We start from the raw sequence: 13598 nt of genomic DNA on the forward strand, positions 1-13598 counted from the left end.
ACTTAATATGCCTATTTAATCACACACGGTGACATATTTAATGGGCATGTATCTAAAGTTATTGTAAACTGGCATAACTATACTAGAATTCAAACTACTTTAATTAAGTGAATGCATTACGTCACAATTTAACCTTTCACCATTGTTTGTAACACAAATAAACCCTGGAACCTGATCTACATATCCCGCTATCATCTGCCGCTTGTGTGCTAACCAACTAGCATCACGGCATGTTAGCTACTTCCTCTAGCCACTGCTGGCTCCGAAATACAATAAACTATTTCGATATCTTTACACTTTGACGCATTTGCTTAAACATTTCTCGAACGGTACCAAATAATTAAAAACAGTACTTTATTAAAACGAACTTGCAGGTTATTCTCACCTGAAAAATGTATGAAAATGAGCACATGGGAGACGCAGTCTGTGTTGCTCCAATTTCTCTCAGCTTATGAGAAAACCGCAGAGCAACAGGCAGCTCAGAGTCTCCATGCGCCACCTACTGGTGAAACACCATTACTACACCCATCGTCAAAGAAATGCATGCTCCTTTTTTTCTATTGTGAGCACACACCCGTGGGCGTCACATATGTCATAGATCAAAGAACATCTGGGCTTATGAATTCTTCCATCTCAAAACATCAGGTATTCTACAAGAAGCACTTTGACCTTAGGACTCTTTTTTGCAAGGATTTTTAACATGGAAAAGCTCTTAGCAGCCACCCTGTTTTTTCCTTTGTCTTTTGGCGTCGGTTATCTTATAACCACCGGAGTGAGGAAAGCTATCACCACATTATTTCCTGGTGTTGAATTTGACACTAGTACTAACTATGAAGACGAGAATATGGAGTACGACGATTATCTTTTTAATGTTTGTCCGGCTGGAAAGCAAAATTCAAACAATGGAGAAAACTCAGAGGAAACTGAGTTTTCAGAAGAGGACACACGTGAAGAAACTTCCCCGGCTGGGGAAGTTTACTGGGAAGAAAAGCAAACATCAGAGCAAACTTCAGAGGTTGAATCCAAAGATCTAACAAATTCTACATTAAAAGACATTACCCATCTCGTAATGGAAAATTACCGTAAATCTCCCAAGGTCCAAAGACCTATCTTACCTGGCTGCAACATCTGCAATGAGGAGGAAAGACGTCGCGCCGAAATTAGGAAACATTTGCGCAGACGTCAAACAGAAAAATTTTGTTGCACCACATTTTAAATGACACCATTTTACATTTGTCACGCTCCTCCTGATTTCGTCTTGGTCCAGTCTGTTGTCCAGATGAACACTGAGGTGTTCATATTGTTCAACAACCATCACTTCTTCTCCCATGTAAAAACTCAACCTCTGCTTTAACAAAAGCAGCTTTAGAAGACTGGACCCAAGAAGAGAAATCTGTCCCAGGGAACGATTTCTCTGATCCCAAAAAAGAAATTTCCCCGGCTGGGGAAACTTCAGAGGTCGAGTCCAAAGACTCAACCGCTGCTTTAACTAAAGCAGAGGTTGAGTTTTTAGATGGGAGAAGAAGTGATGGTTGTTATGAACACCTCAGTGTTTGTCTGGACAACAGACTGGACCAAGATAGGTCTTTGGACCTTGGGAGATTTGATGGAAATTGGGTTTGATTTAATCTTGTTCCTCCTGAAATCAGCAATCATCTCCTTTGTTCTCTGGTGCTCAACCTCTGCTTTGTGATTGCACTGTTGCCTTGCAGCAAATAAAGTCTTGGGTTTGAATCCCAGCCTGGTTCTTTATGAGGTTTGCATGTTCTCCAGGTGCATTAATGGGTTCTCTCCGGGTGCTCCGGCTTCCTCCCACAGTATAAAAAGACTTTGTGCACACTACTGTAGATAATAAATGGATGATGGATTTTTTTTTTTTTAATTAAATTAAATTTTATTTTTAAAAATTTCCCAATTAAATTCTTGATTAATATGGGTTGTTGCTATGTTGTTGTACGGTGTTTTAAGATCTTGTTCAATGTGCCCTTTTTTTTTTTTTTACTTTGAGCCCCAGCCCCTCCACAGGTTTCTGCACGGCCTTGCTTTGATATATAAAGGTGTGGGGATGAACTGTCAGTCTGAACTAAGAAAACAATGTCTTATTTTAAAGCCTTATGAATAGATACATTTAAAACTGTGTTTAAATAATCAATTTATTTACAATAAAACTAATTAAGTAGGGAATGATCTACTTTGCGGTCATATTGAAATTCCTCTTATGATTTTTAATACATGATATTGTGCACTAGAAATTATTTTTATGATAAAGTAAAATTATCACACAGATCACTATGATTAAGTTGACTGAACATGGTTTGTTAGGTTAAAAAAATACCAACATCATTAGGTGTTGGTGTTCATTGTCATTGTTTAAGCTTCATGCTTCTTGGCGTATTTAATTTGTGTTGCATTGAAAATTTGTTTTATCAGTTGTATACAGTTATGTTAGACAAAATGTAGGTTACATTACTTCTAAATATATTAGTAAAAGGAAAAAAAAAGCTAAAATTGAATATTTTCCTAAACAGTCACTGTACAGACATAACACAATTAGATTTGTTGGCAAGTGTTTTTTTTTTGTTTTTTTTTACATTTGTAAGGATTTTTCAGCGTTGTGTCCTTTGACATTAATTCCCCAATTAATTTTTGAAGTCTGCACTGTCAGACAATTTCTATACAGTATAGAATGCATTGATATCAATTTGTTAGTTTTTTTTTTTCATTTTTGGTTTTGGTTTGTGTTTTCTTCGACACTCCTGCTGACATTTGAAGTTTAATTGAAACAGACTCAGAACAACACTAGACTGATGTTGAAAAAGTAACCAAGATGGCTCCATAGTAATTGTAGCTTCTAGTGCAGAAATTAAGGGTCAGTCAATGTCTATTTGTTTTTCTAACAGAGTTGAAACTAAATCAAAAACAAGATTCTGAGTTTATGTCACCAAACCTTTACTTGTTGATGGATAGAAGATTCAAATGGAATCTCAGAAAATTTTCCATTTAAGTTTCATCTTAAGCAATATCCATGTTTTAGTTAACAGGACCTGATCTTTTTTCAAATTACACAATACGCCTATTTTCACAAAATGATTGATACTTTTCTATTTTGCCAAACATGACACAAATTATGACTCATGACAATCAATGAATGAAGGGTTCTCAGTTCAGATTCATGTAAAACGACAGCTTGAGCTCGAGCACAAGAGTCTCTTACAAGTAGAGGCATAACTATTTCATTATTGCTTATTAAAAAAAACTGTGTATGTAAAAAAGTGCCTCCTTTATAAATATAGTAATTGTCTTAAGTTTAAAATAGATTGCTACAATACGCACCTATGAACTTATGCATTGAAGTGATATTTCTGCTTAAAGAATAAAGCAGCTGATCTGTCATGTTTTGTGTCAGCCATGTTTGGCATTTATTCTGGTGTTACTTCATAAGATGCGAAATTATGAGGACTTATTCCTAAAGTAATGTGATTCCCATGTCATGTTCAAAATACAAAAATACCTCACTACCTATATCTACTACTCTGGTATTTATAAAGTGCAGAAAAAATGTAATTCCTTACAGATTTCACGTGTTTGTGTGTATGTTTTAGCAATGTCTTTGAATTCTTGTCCTGACTGATGCATGTCACAGTCATTCTTATCTGTTCAAAAATTGTATTTTAAATTGGGGATCAATGTGTCACTTTTCTAAACTTTCTGCTGCCAAACAGGTTCTATGTAATGGATTTCTTGTTTTTAAGAGACTATGGCCATGTGAAACTTAACTCGGTACCGAATACACGCAGCGTGTTTTATAGCTGTACCTATGCAATATTGTGTAGGACAACCTTAAAAAAGTGACGTCAAAATAAAACGGCGAGGACTCTTATCTATCACAAAGATCTGTTTGCGAACGATAAGGTTTCGCATGCTGCTACAGTTAAAACCAAAGGGTGGAAATACTTTAATCAACAGACAGACATTGGCTTTTTTTTCACTGAAAAAAACCCAAAACAAACAAAACTAAGGTTTATGCATTAAGTTTTAAAACATAATAAAACCAAATAAAATTTAGAAATCAAAACAATTATTTTTTTGATTGAGGCATACCCAAATAAGACCAATCTGAGACTTCAACGCTGGCATAAATTCTGGGCAGTGATTTTTGTGTACCACTACATCCCTACCATGTCAGTGTAAATAGCCTCATTAACTTGTATGTAGTCGGTCGTCATGTAAGGATCCTCTTTGACATGACCCTTTGGGCTTTTGTTTTCCTTAGGTTTTCCCAGGTAACCACACATGCTTTATCAAGACATGTACTGTACATGGGTGATGTACATCATGCCTGGAAGTTGGTCAGTGATCCTCCGTAAACAGAAACTCTGCTTTGACCTTATGTTCTTGAACAAAACCTGTCAGAGTAAAAGTACAAGTCATTTATCAAACAGTTGTTGAGCAAGCAAAAAATAACATGAACTCGCTGTCTTCTTATCACACATAAAAGCACAGTACTTCACTCCATGTTTCCACGACTAATCATTCAGAGTTGACATGTCTTTGTTACTGACAGCCACGTGCATGCCCTCGCACCCCTTCGGCCCCTCTGTTTTGCCTGAAACTGAAATTGTGACGACATTCTTGTCCTGACACTTTGAGAACATTAGCAACAAAGGCAGCTGTTTGGACACCCAGTACAAGAACAGGTACAGCTTGAAATGTTCCCCTGCAGCGATGGAGGCCTTTGCAGTCACAGATGACTCTGTGCTCTACGTTTCATCACAGAATGATCTTCCGCTGTTCATTCTTCAAGATTTCTCAAAAGCAGCATATCGACAAACCATGACATTGGAGTTGGTTTCTATAGGTGGTTAATAAACATATTATGGATGATAGAAGAATAGAACATGTCATGGCTTTTGCTCTTTCTCTTTCACCTCAGCACTGTACTGTGTGTGTTTTTATAATTTAACAAGCCTGTGTGTGGCAATTCACACAGACTGGTTGGCTCAATGCTTGTTTAGCATTCTGTGCCAAGCATATGCATGAGCAGCTTTGTATGTGTTTGTATACATTCATGTCGACGCTTGCTTTGCAAAATTTGCCTCTCTGTTTGCGACTGTGTATCTGTGCCTCATGTATGTGGCTGCACGACCTGATTATGAGTCTGTCGTATATATCCTCATGCACTGGGCGAGGGCTGCGAATTTTGACTCGGTGGCGTTTTTTTCTTTCTTGTCGGTGTGTTGCGTGACCTCATTAACCAGGTGTTTACCCCTAACAACAGGAAACCAATGTCAGTGACTGTCTGCCAGCAAACATTGCCTGAGGGAAAGAGAGACGAGGCAGGGAGAAAGGGAGACACAGAGGTGGAGGAATAATGTGAAGACACAACGTTCGTCTTTTTATCTACAGTCTTGGAAGTTTTTGATGTTTGCCCACACCTGTGTGAAATCTTTCTGATCTGGGGGTTTAGGAATATATAAATTACAATTGGGGAGAAATGACTGTTTTAGGTGTTTGTAATTGGACATAAAAGAAACAGTTATTCTCTGAGCAAATGACAATGTCACTTTCTCACCAAGAAAGCAAGCATCAATTTAGGATATTTAGAAAGCATGTTAAAGACATTCAGTGAGATTCAGCAGCGTCTTCAGGGGTTGTGCATTCTTCTACTGTGTTTGTATTACTTTTACAAAAAATCACAGATTCTCAAAAAAATGTTTTACACCTCAGATTAGAAATGCTGCAGAGGGGATTTGTAAACTTAGATTTGAACTGAATTTGATGTATGACGATCCAGCATACTTTAGTTTAAGTCTAAAATGGTAACTTTAGTGATTATTCAAGCTCCTCCTCATACCTCTCAATATGAAGGGAGTGCTGCTACTCAAGGCACTCACAGGCAGCCCAGTCCTCACACAGCTGTCCCTAATAGCTGCAGACAAAGTAGATGCCACCCCACCCCTTGTATTCATAGATGAAAAGAATAAATTGTGTGCATAAAAATTTCTTTCTGTAATATTTTTAAAATACTAAAATAAACTGGTTTTCCTTCACACAGTTTCAGTCAAGGACTCGCATTGTCCTCGGTTTGTGTTCTTTATGTCATAAACTATCACATATAAAGTAATCTATGGTTGAAAACCTTAACGTGCTACTATGACCTCTGTCATCCATTTAAATAAAAGCCACATCAGAACTAAAAACACAAACTTTATTAACTGTATTGACAGTTTTAAGCCTTTATCCTGCAGCGCCCATGCTTGAGTTAAAGGAGGGAAATGTGACATAAAAAACAAAGATTCAAAAGAAGTTTATTTGTAGTTTTAACCTAATTTTGGGTGATTTCACACACATTTTGAATCTCCCATATTAGTCTTTTCTCCTTCAGCATCCAGTCCATGTATATGTATACATTATTTTGCAATTAAGGTAATGAACACCTTTTTGACAAAAGTGACTTTTGTGACACCCAGTGGCTCATTTTCTTTATCAATTATTTAATCAATTATTTAAGTCCTGTCCTCCAGTGTAACATTCAGAATTGTTTTCTGAGTGGCAAGGAAAAGCCCTACAAATTTACTTTCACAAGTGGAGCATTGTATATGTGTACACTCAATGGCTTCTTTCCTTAGGAAGGCAGTGATGACTGTGTACCCAGAAATATACAGAAAGTTCTCAATGTACAAGAGTGTCACAGAGCACAGCCCAAACATCAATGGTTATTTATGCTCAAAACAGTGCTAGGTTCAAGCAGGAGAACAGATTATACTCTTCTTTTTTTTGAGTACATTCAGATATTTACAGAAGAGGATTAGGGCCACCAAAAAAAAAAAAAAAAAGAATTCTGAGATTAAAGTCAGAATTCTGACTTTCTGACTTTAATCTCAGAATTCTGACTTTCTGACTGTAATCTCAGAATTCTGACTTTAATCTCAGAATTCTGACTTTCTGACTGTAATCTCAGAATTCTGACTTTCTGACTGTAATCTCAGAATTCTGACTTTAATCTCAGAATTCTGACTTTCTGACTGTAATCTCAGAATTCTGACTTTCTGACTGTAATCTCAGAATTCTTTTTTTTTTTCAGTGGCCCTAATCCTCTTCCATAGATATTTTACAAAATGAATCAGAAGAAGTAAGAAGATAATAAAAAAACAAAAAAAAAAAACTACTAATCCTATTAACTAGGGTTAATAGTTTAACTCTAGTTAAACTACTAGGGTTAAAAACATCCTCAGGAGGAGCAAGACTCGATTTATTTAAGACTGTAGCTGTCTGTGTTGGGTCACATACATGTCTAGAACAAAATGAAAATTGAAGTCTCATCTGATAGGTTGTCACAACATTATGCTAGCTTTCGTATATAGCTAGCATAAAAATGAGACTGTGGTGTCTGGAATGATATTGGTGAGTGAAGTACCTTTGAGATGTTTTATTTTGCATCAATTTTATTTTTAAGCACACACATTTCTTCTCTTTTGTCAACTTTAAGTTAAGTATCGGATTTTATTCAGTGTAAGAAAATACCTAATTTTAAACAACTGGATTGATGTCAAAGACCCAAAAATATGATTGGTTGGCTCTCCAGCTGCTTGAAGGTAAAGTGTCTAGCTTTAGGCTTGTGTGTCAGCAAAAAAAAAAACAGGCATAATATGTACATTTTAGAGAAACGAGCAGCCCATGTCTGGAATAAGCCCCCTAATAGAGAAGATGAGACTCATCAATACACGTGAAAATCCGTTCTGAACTATCTCAAGAGACGGAAGCTGGAGGCTACGGTCCTCTCAGTGACTCAATCTGAGTCATTGAAATGTAATAAAAATATAGACCTGAAGATACATTTGGAATTTCATAGTTCAGACCCTTTGGCAGAAAAACAAAAATCCCCATTAACTGAAACTATTTATAGCCAGCAAAAAAAAAAATGTACAAAGGAGAATGAGCAGGTTGATCTGTCTGTCTGTGTCAGACGAGCCCCCACCAGTGGGTCACTGGGTTCCTCCACTCCTTCACCACTGAGGGGAGGAAGGAATGGAGAAGGGGAGGGAGGAGAGGAGGCATACAAGCTGTTGACAGGGATTTATGAGCTGATAGTGTCAGACTGCAAGCACAACAACAGCCTCTGTGTCTTTGCCTCATGAGGGAAGAGAGAAAGAATGAAGGTGGAGAGAAAGTGAGGCAGCAAAATGAGTTGAAAATGGAATAGCAGGACAAGGCAGTGAAAACAGCAAGGCAAGAACGACAGTGAGGGGAAACGGGCAGTACAAGGCTGCAACCGGAGTTGTTTTGTCATTTTTCTTGTTATCTTTGATCTCATATCTTTGTCTACATTATTCTATACAAAGAGAAACTGCATTGAGACTTCAGAATGTTGAATGACTATAAAGTGGTCGACTTCATTCAGATGACACGCATGCCAAGTGTCCTGAATATTGCTTCTATTATTTTGTAGAGTCACAGAAGACATATTAGATGGATTAGATTTTTAAAAGGCTACGTTCTTTTAAAGTTCTGAAATTTAAAGACAATACGATGTTTGTTCTTGTTTTCGAGTGTTCGGATTTGTCACGGTGAGTCACTGCTGGAGCGCTCGCAGTTTGATGACACACCCTGATATAGCTGAACTGTCTGACTGTCTGAAACATGAGCAAGGCAGTCTGGTGGGTAATTTTGTCTAATTGCTGTTCTAAGCATAAATCCTGAATATCTGGCTTTATTTAAGTTTGATGACTTCCACAATATATTCTGTTTTACAGGCTCGTTTGGTCATGACGTCTTTATAGGGGAAGCTGTGGTGGTACCGTTTTTCTCATCATACTACTGGAGCTTATGCCAGTTAATACCCCCAATTACCTGTTCCATTTTACACATTTAAAAAAAGCAGCAACATCAATGATTTGATTGGCTTATATGGAAATACGTTTGATGCCATGCTATTCCTTGTCCACTTAAATCAGCCTCTTGCCAAGCGCTATTCTACTTTTTTCGAGTTTGTGACTTTATCTAGTGTCATCAGTCTGAGCTAATACACCGAGACCCAGTTATGAAGATGTATAGTATGCATTAAGTCTTGTGAGCTTCTGTGTCTATTCTTCAGGATATTATCTTTAATTTGTGATTGTAAAATAAATTAAATCAACGCAAAATTTTGTGTAAATAAATCCACCAAATTTTTTTTGTATTGATCTAAGCTTAGTTTGCTACCATATGTGGCATAAGGTACGCCTTACATATTTTAAATGCACTGCATATAGCGCATGATGCAGCATACTCTGCTCAATATTCACACTGTCATAATAATACTGATCCAGATGTAAAGCCTGCCATACTGACACGTTGGAAGAAATGTAATATGACAGAGCACAGCACACATACCCCCTGGGAATAATGCAGACTACTTGTGATTTATGCGTCAGTTCTTTTTTTTTAATGACATAGTATTAAAGAGTGGTGATTTACGGGGCTCTTTTCATTTCACAGAGGCATTCAGGCTTGTTTCGGAGTAGAGCTTACACTTTCCAGTTGAGCAATGTTCTCAGAGTGAGCTTCCAAGAATTTCTAATGCCATTATCTTTTCACAGAGTTCAAGGCAATAGATAATGGTTAAGCTTTTTTTGTTTTTGTTTTTGTAAAAAATGCAGAGTAGGAAAACTATGAGGTACTTATCATGTGTCCAGTACAGAGACAGATACCCTGAGGGGAAAGAAACACCAGAATCAAAGCAGATCTTGTAGTTGATGGCTCTCATTATTCCAGTCCGATGTGTTAAAGATGGAAATAGTTTTGTTTTTTTTCTTCTTTCACTTACAGAACAATTTATCAAAGAGTTTTATTCCAAAACAGCAGTGACTCTACTCTGAATGTCAGAGCAAAGCTAGCAAAATTTTAACCACACTGAAGCTAACAACCCACCTCCCAATAACTTATGTTATGCAGGGCTTCACAGAAGTACCACCTCAAGAAACAGTACTACCGTAATGACAAACACTTTAAAGCACTAGAACAACTGCTTGACTTTTTCAATATGCATTGTGCTGTATCAAATATTTAAAACAAAGAAGACATTTTCCATTAATGCTGCATGTCTGGGTTGAAGTAAGCAGTTAAATAATGGACTCTGCTTTTACATAGAAGTTCAGATTTTTAAGTTTAAAGCTAAAAAAAAATTACATAATTTCCCTGAAGTTAGAATTTCAAGTGTGAAAACTAAAGGCTTCTCATTAACTACAAATTCAATACGGTTGCACTGTACGCAAATTTGTAAACATGTATATGGAAAGTTTATTTGTACTTTTCATACACCTCTGATTCTAGTTGATGCTGATTACTTGGAATATACACTAGCAAATCCTGCTGGTCTTTGAACTTGGAATTGGGAATAATGGGATTTGCAGTTATACTTAAATCCTTTGATGTTCCTCAAAAAAAAATATTTCTGTCAGCATATGGATAGACAAAGTACATCATTACATCTGTTGATACCTGCATTCATACCTCTCTCTTTGTGTATGTCTTTCTGCAGCCTGTTCCGGAGGAGTGAAGATCTAAAAAACAAGCCTGCATAAAAAGGCAGAGGGAAGATGCCGATAGAGAGGAGAATGTCTTGATAGGGAAAGAAAAACAGAAGAAAAGATGAAAGGACATTTTTTTGTGTGTTTGTATGTTTGAAGCTTTAGCATCATCCTGTGGTATCAATGTTAAATTGTATAGCATACTACTCACTGAGCAGAAGTGGTTAAATGGGTCTCAAATGGTTTTGCATGTTTTGTATAGTAAAGCACAGCTTTGCATTTGTAAAATTGAGACGAGCATTTAATTAATATATATATATATATATATATATATATTCTTTTTGTGTATAATTTAACCCATGAAACTCAATTTAAAGGCCCTGTTTATACAAGACAAGCCTTTTACTCAAGATTCCATAAATTAAAGAAGCTAAGGTCAGAGCTTAACATCATAAGCTTGGATTGTATCTACTATAATGGAGGTTGTCTAACATTGGTCACTGGGGAACAAAAACAGCATTAAAGACCTGCACTCATGCAATATGCATAGCTCAGAGGAGAAATATGCCTAAACTCAGGCTCTTGTAACAATAAAAATGTGAGGAGTTTAACTTTTATCATTGCAGCATGGATTATTAATGAACTTTGTATTGCTCTGTGAAAAATCTATGTAATATAAAGGTGTACAAAGAGATTTTTTTCCTGCTCAGAGGACTTGTGAAAGCATAGCTCATGATAGCAACTGCAAATGTCATATGAGGACAAAACAGGTTTGAATGCTAAACGAAGAGAGGATAAGCATTGCTCAAAGTTCTTGGCATGGAGATTTCTTAAATAGATGGACAATTATTCAAGTTTGTATATCAGTTTTGATTTCTGGCCATCACAAATCAATGTAATAAACAAAACAAAGCAAAAGATTATTTTATAACGGGAATCTAATGTAATACTTGGAATATCATAGTTTACTTCTTGAATGCATATACAGTTACAACCAGAAGTCTATGTGCATGAATGAAAAGACACATACACATTTTTTTTTCACCGTGTGAAGTCAAATTAGATCCAACTTCGTTTTTCTTAGATCAGAATTACAAAAAAATGTGCATTTTATTCAGTGTACATAAACTTCTGTTTTCAACTGTATAGTGTCATACATTTTACAAAAGCAAAGAATGTTCTGTTCTCACATACGGAAATACCGGGGCAATGTTTTTAAGTGTATAATCTAGCAAATATGGACATGGTACCTATACATGCATTAGTGCTCTTGGGTCTTTCAACACTAAAATTTTGCAATATGCAGGCTGTGCAATGTTAACCAAACAGTGTTTACTTGTAAATACATTTGTACCAAACTTTAAGAAAATATATGTTTATTTTCTTTTTTTAAAAATTGTAAATAATAATTACACCTGGTTAAGCGCTTTAAATAGCCACCATACGTAATGGCAGAAAGCCCTAAGAAAAATATGTCATCTTCACACAGGGAAACATTTTTAGCCGGGTAGGGTATCAAAAACATCAAGCTGGGGTCGGCCCTGTCACACAAATGTAGCAAGCAGTTTTAGGCCCCTGCTATCTGCCTCTCTCCATCTTTGTCTGTGGTTACTAACCCTGGCTACAGTAGCCAGACAGGGCCCCTTCTGTATGTTCCATACACAGTTTATCACACTTCCTCTCACTCTGCTCGTGATAAACAGGTCTGCCAGAGAGAAAAATCAAAGAGTTAGGGACAGAAACTATGTAGTGCAAATTGTATATTGTAAGTAGGATTTATACTCTACATTACAAGGTTTAAAGAGAAAAAAAAAATATTATGGATGTCAAGTACTTACTGCGACATAATTCAAGTTTTCATAAGAAAATTCAAATTTTACGTGCCGATTTAAATCGCTTGTGAATCGAACAGGCAAGTCATTTTCAGCTTCCACTTTATTAGCAATGGTTGATTTGTTCGGACATTACACCGAATACGTTTTGTGTTTTTGCATTCTGATATGGTGCAAACAAAATTAGGCAGAAAAAATAAATGTACTTTTCATGGAACTACAAAAATATATGTTTGGGCACACAATAGACCAATCGCCAGTTCATTACCTAAGTGACTGACTCACTTATAATGAGTCGGCCGTAAACAAAGTTAAGTTGCAGATCTTTGCGAACATGTACATAACGATTATTTATTTTCAATTGAATTTTTGGAGTGACAAGATAATACATACTTGGAAAAAACGATGACATCCTAAACAACATTACAAATAGGCAAATGTTTGAAGTGACCAGCACCTGATATTTTATTACTGCATGTATCTGTTGTCAGTGCAAAATATTAAAAAAAAGATTTATTTTTCATTGCATTTGTTTTTGTCTTTCATTTGCTCCTTGAGTTGAAAAGAAATTATTTGAAAAAGAAGTTAAGAATATTGTTCCACACAATTCTTCCAACTTACTGAACTCAAAAAACATGGAAGAGAAACAGAAAATAACGGATTAAAAGAAGAAAAAATAAAATCCCAAACAGTTTCAATTTCAGAAAAAGCTAACTTTGGATTTCAATACACATAATTTTCCACTTGTTTGCTGCCTAGGCTATTGCGTAGTCTATTTTGTTCCCCCCTCCCTCCCCCCCTATGTACCTTAGCCAGGATATGTGTAAGTACACGAGCCGTTAACCCCCCAGAGGAAGTGTGCAGGAAATGAGATCAGCCTTAAAGAGAGGTAACGCCTGAGCCTGAACCACTGACACCAGACCAATAACTGTCACTCACTGCACCTGATACTGAGGTACTAAAAATGCAGCAAAATAACAGGAAGGTCAGAGCAGTACAGAACAGAGCACAATAGCCCCCCTTTAAGAATGAAAGCGATGAGCATGTGACAGGAAAGCAGGGATGGATTGGGAAACACAAACATGAGACAAAGACAATGAAGAGGACAGCTTGAAATAGAGCAAGTAAAACAGGAGAAAGAAGTAAAAAATTACCATGTTTGTCATCCTGTAGATTTAGTTTGGAGTTAAATGTACCAGTTGTGGATGGGAGATTGTTGTCACAAGTGGGATCAAATAAAATAGAACAAAAACCATTT

General features: G+C 36.5%; 1 long non-coding RNA gene across 6 annotated transcripts in view; it reads left to right on the forward strand.

Moving 5' to 3' along the window:
- The window catches only part of LOC114142039 (uncharacterized), a 126394-nt gene extending 113531 nt beyond the window's left edge, over positions 1-12863 (forward strand). For all 6 annotated transcript variants that reach the window (XR_003594948.1, XR_003594944.1, XR_003594943.1 and 3 more), the window contains one exon: positions 10520-12863. This is a non-coding gene — a long non-coding RNA (uncharacterized LOC114142039). The remainder of the gene's footprint in view (positions 1-10519) is intronic.
- Positions 12864-13598: the final 735 nt, after the last annotated feature.

Source organism: Xiphophorus couchianus, chromosome 3, assembly GCF_001444195.1.
Source record: "Xiphophorus couchianus chromosome 3, X_couchianus-1.0, whole genome shotgun sequence".
Taxonomy (NCBI): domain Eukaryota; kingdom Metazoa; phylum Chordata; class Actinopteri; order Cyprinodontiformes; family Poeciliidae; genus Xiphophorus; species Xiphophorus couchianus.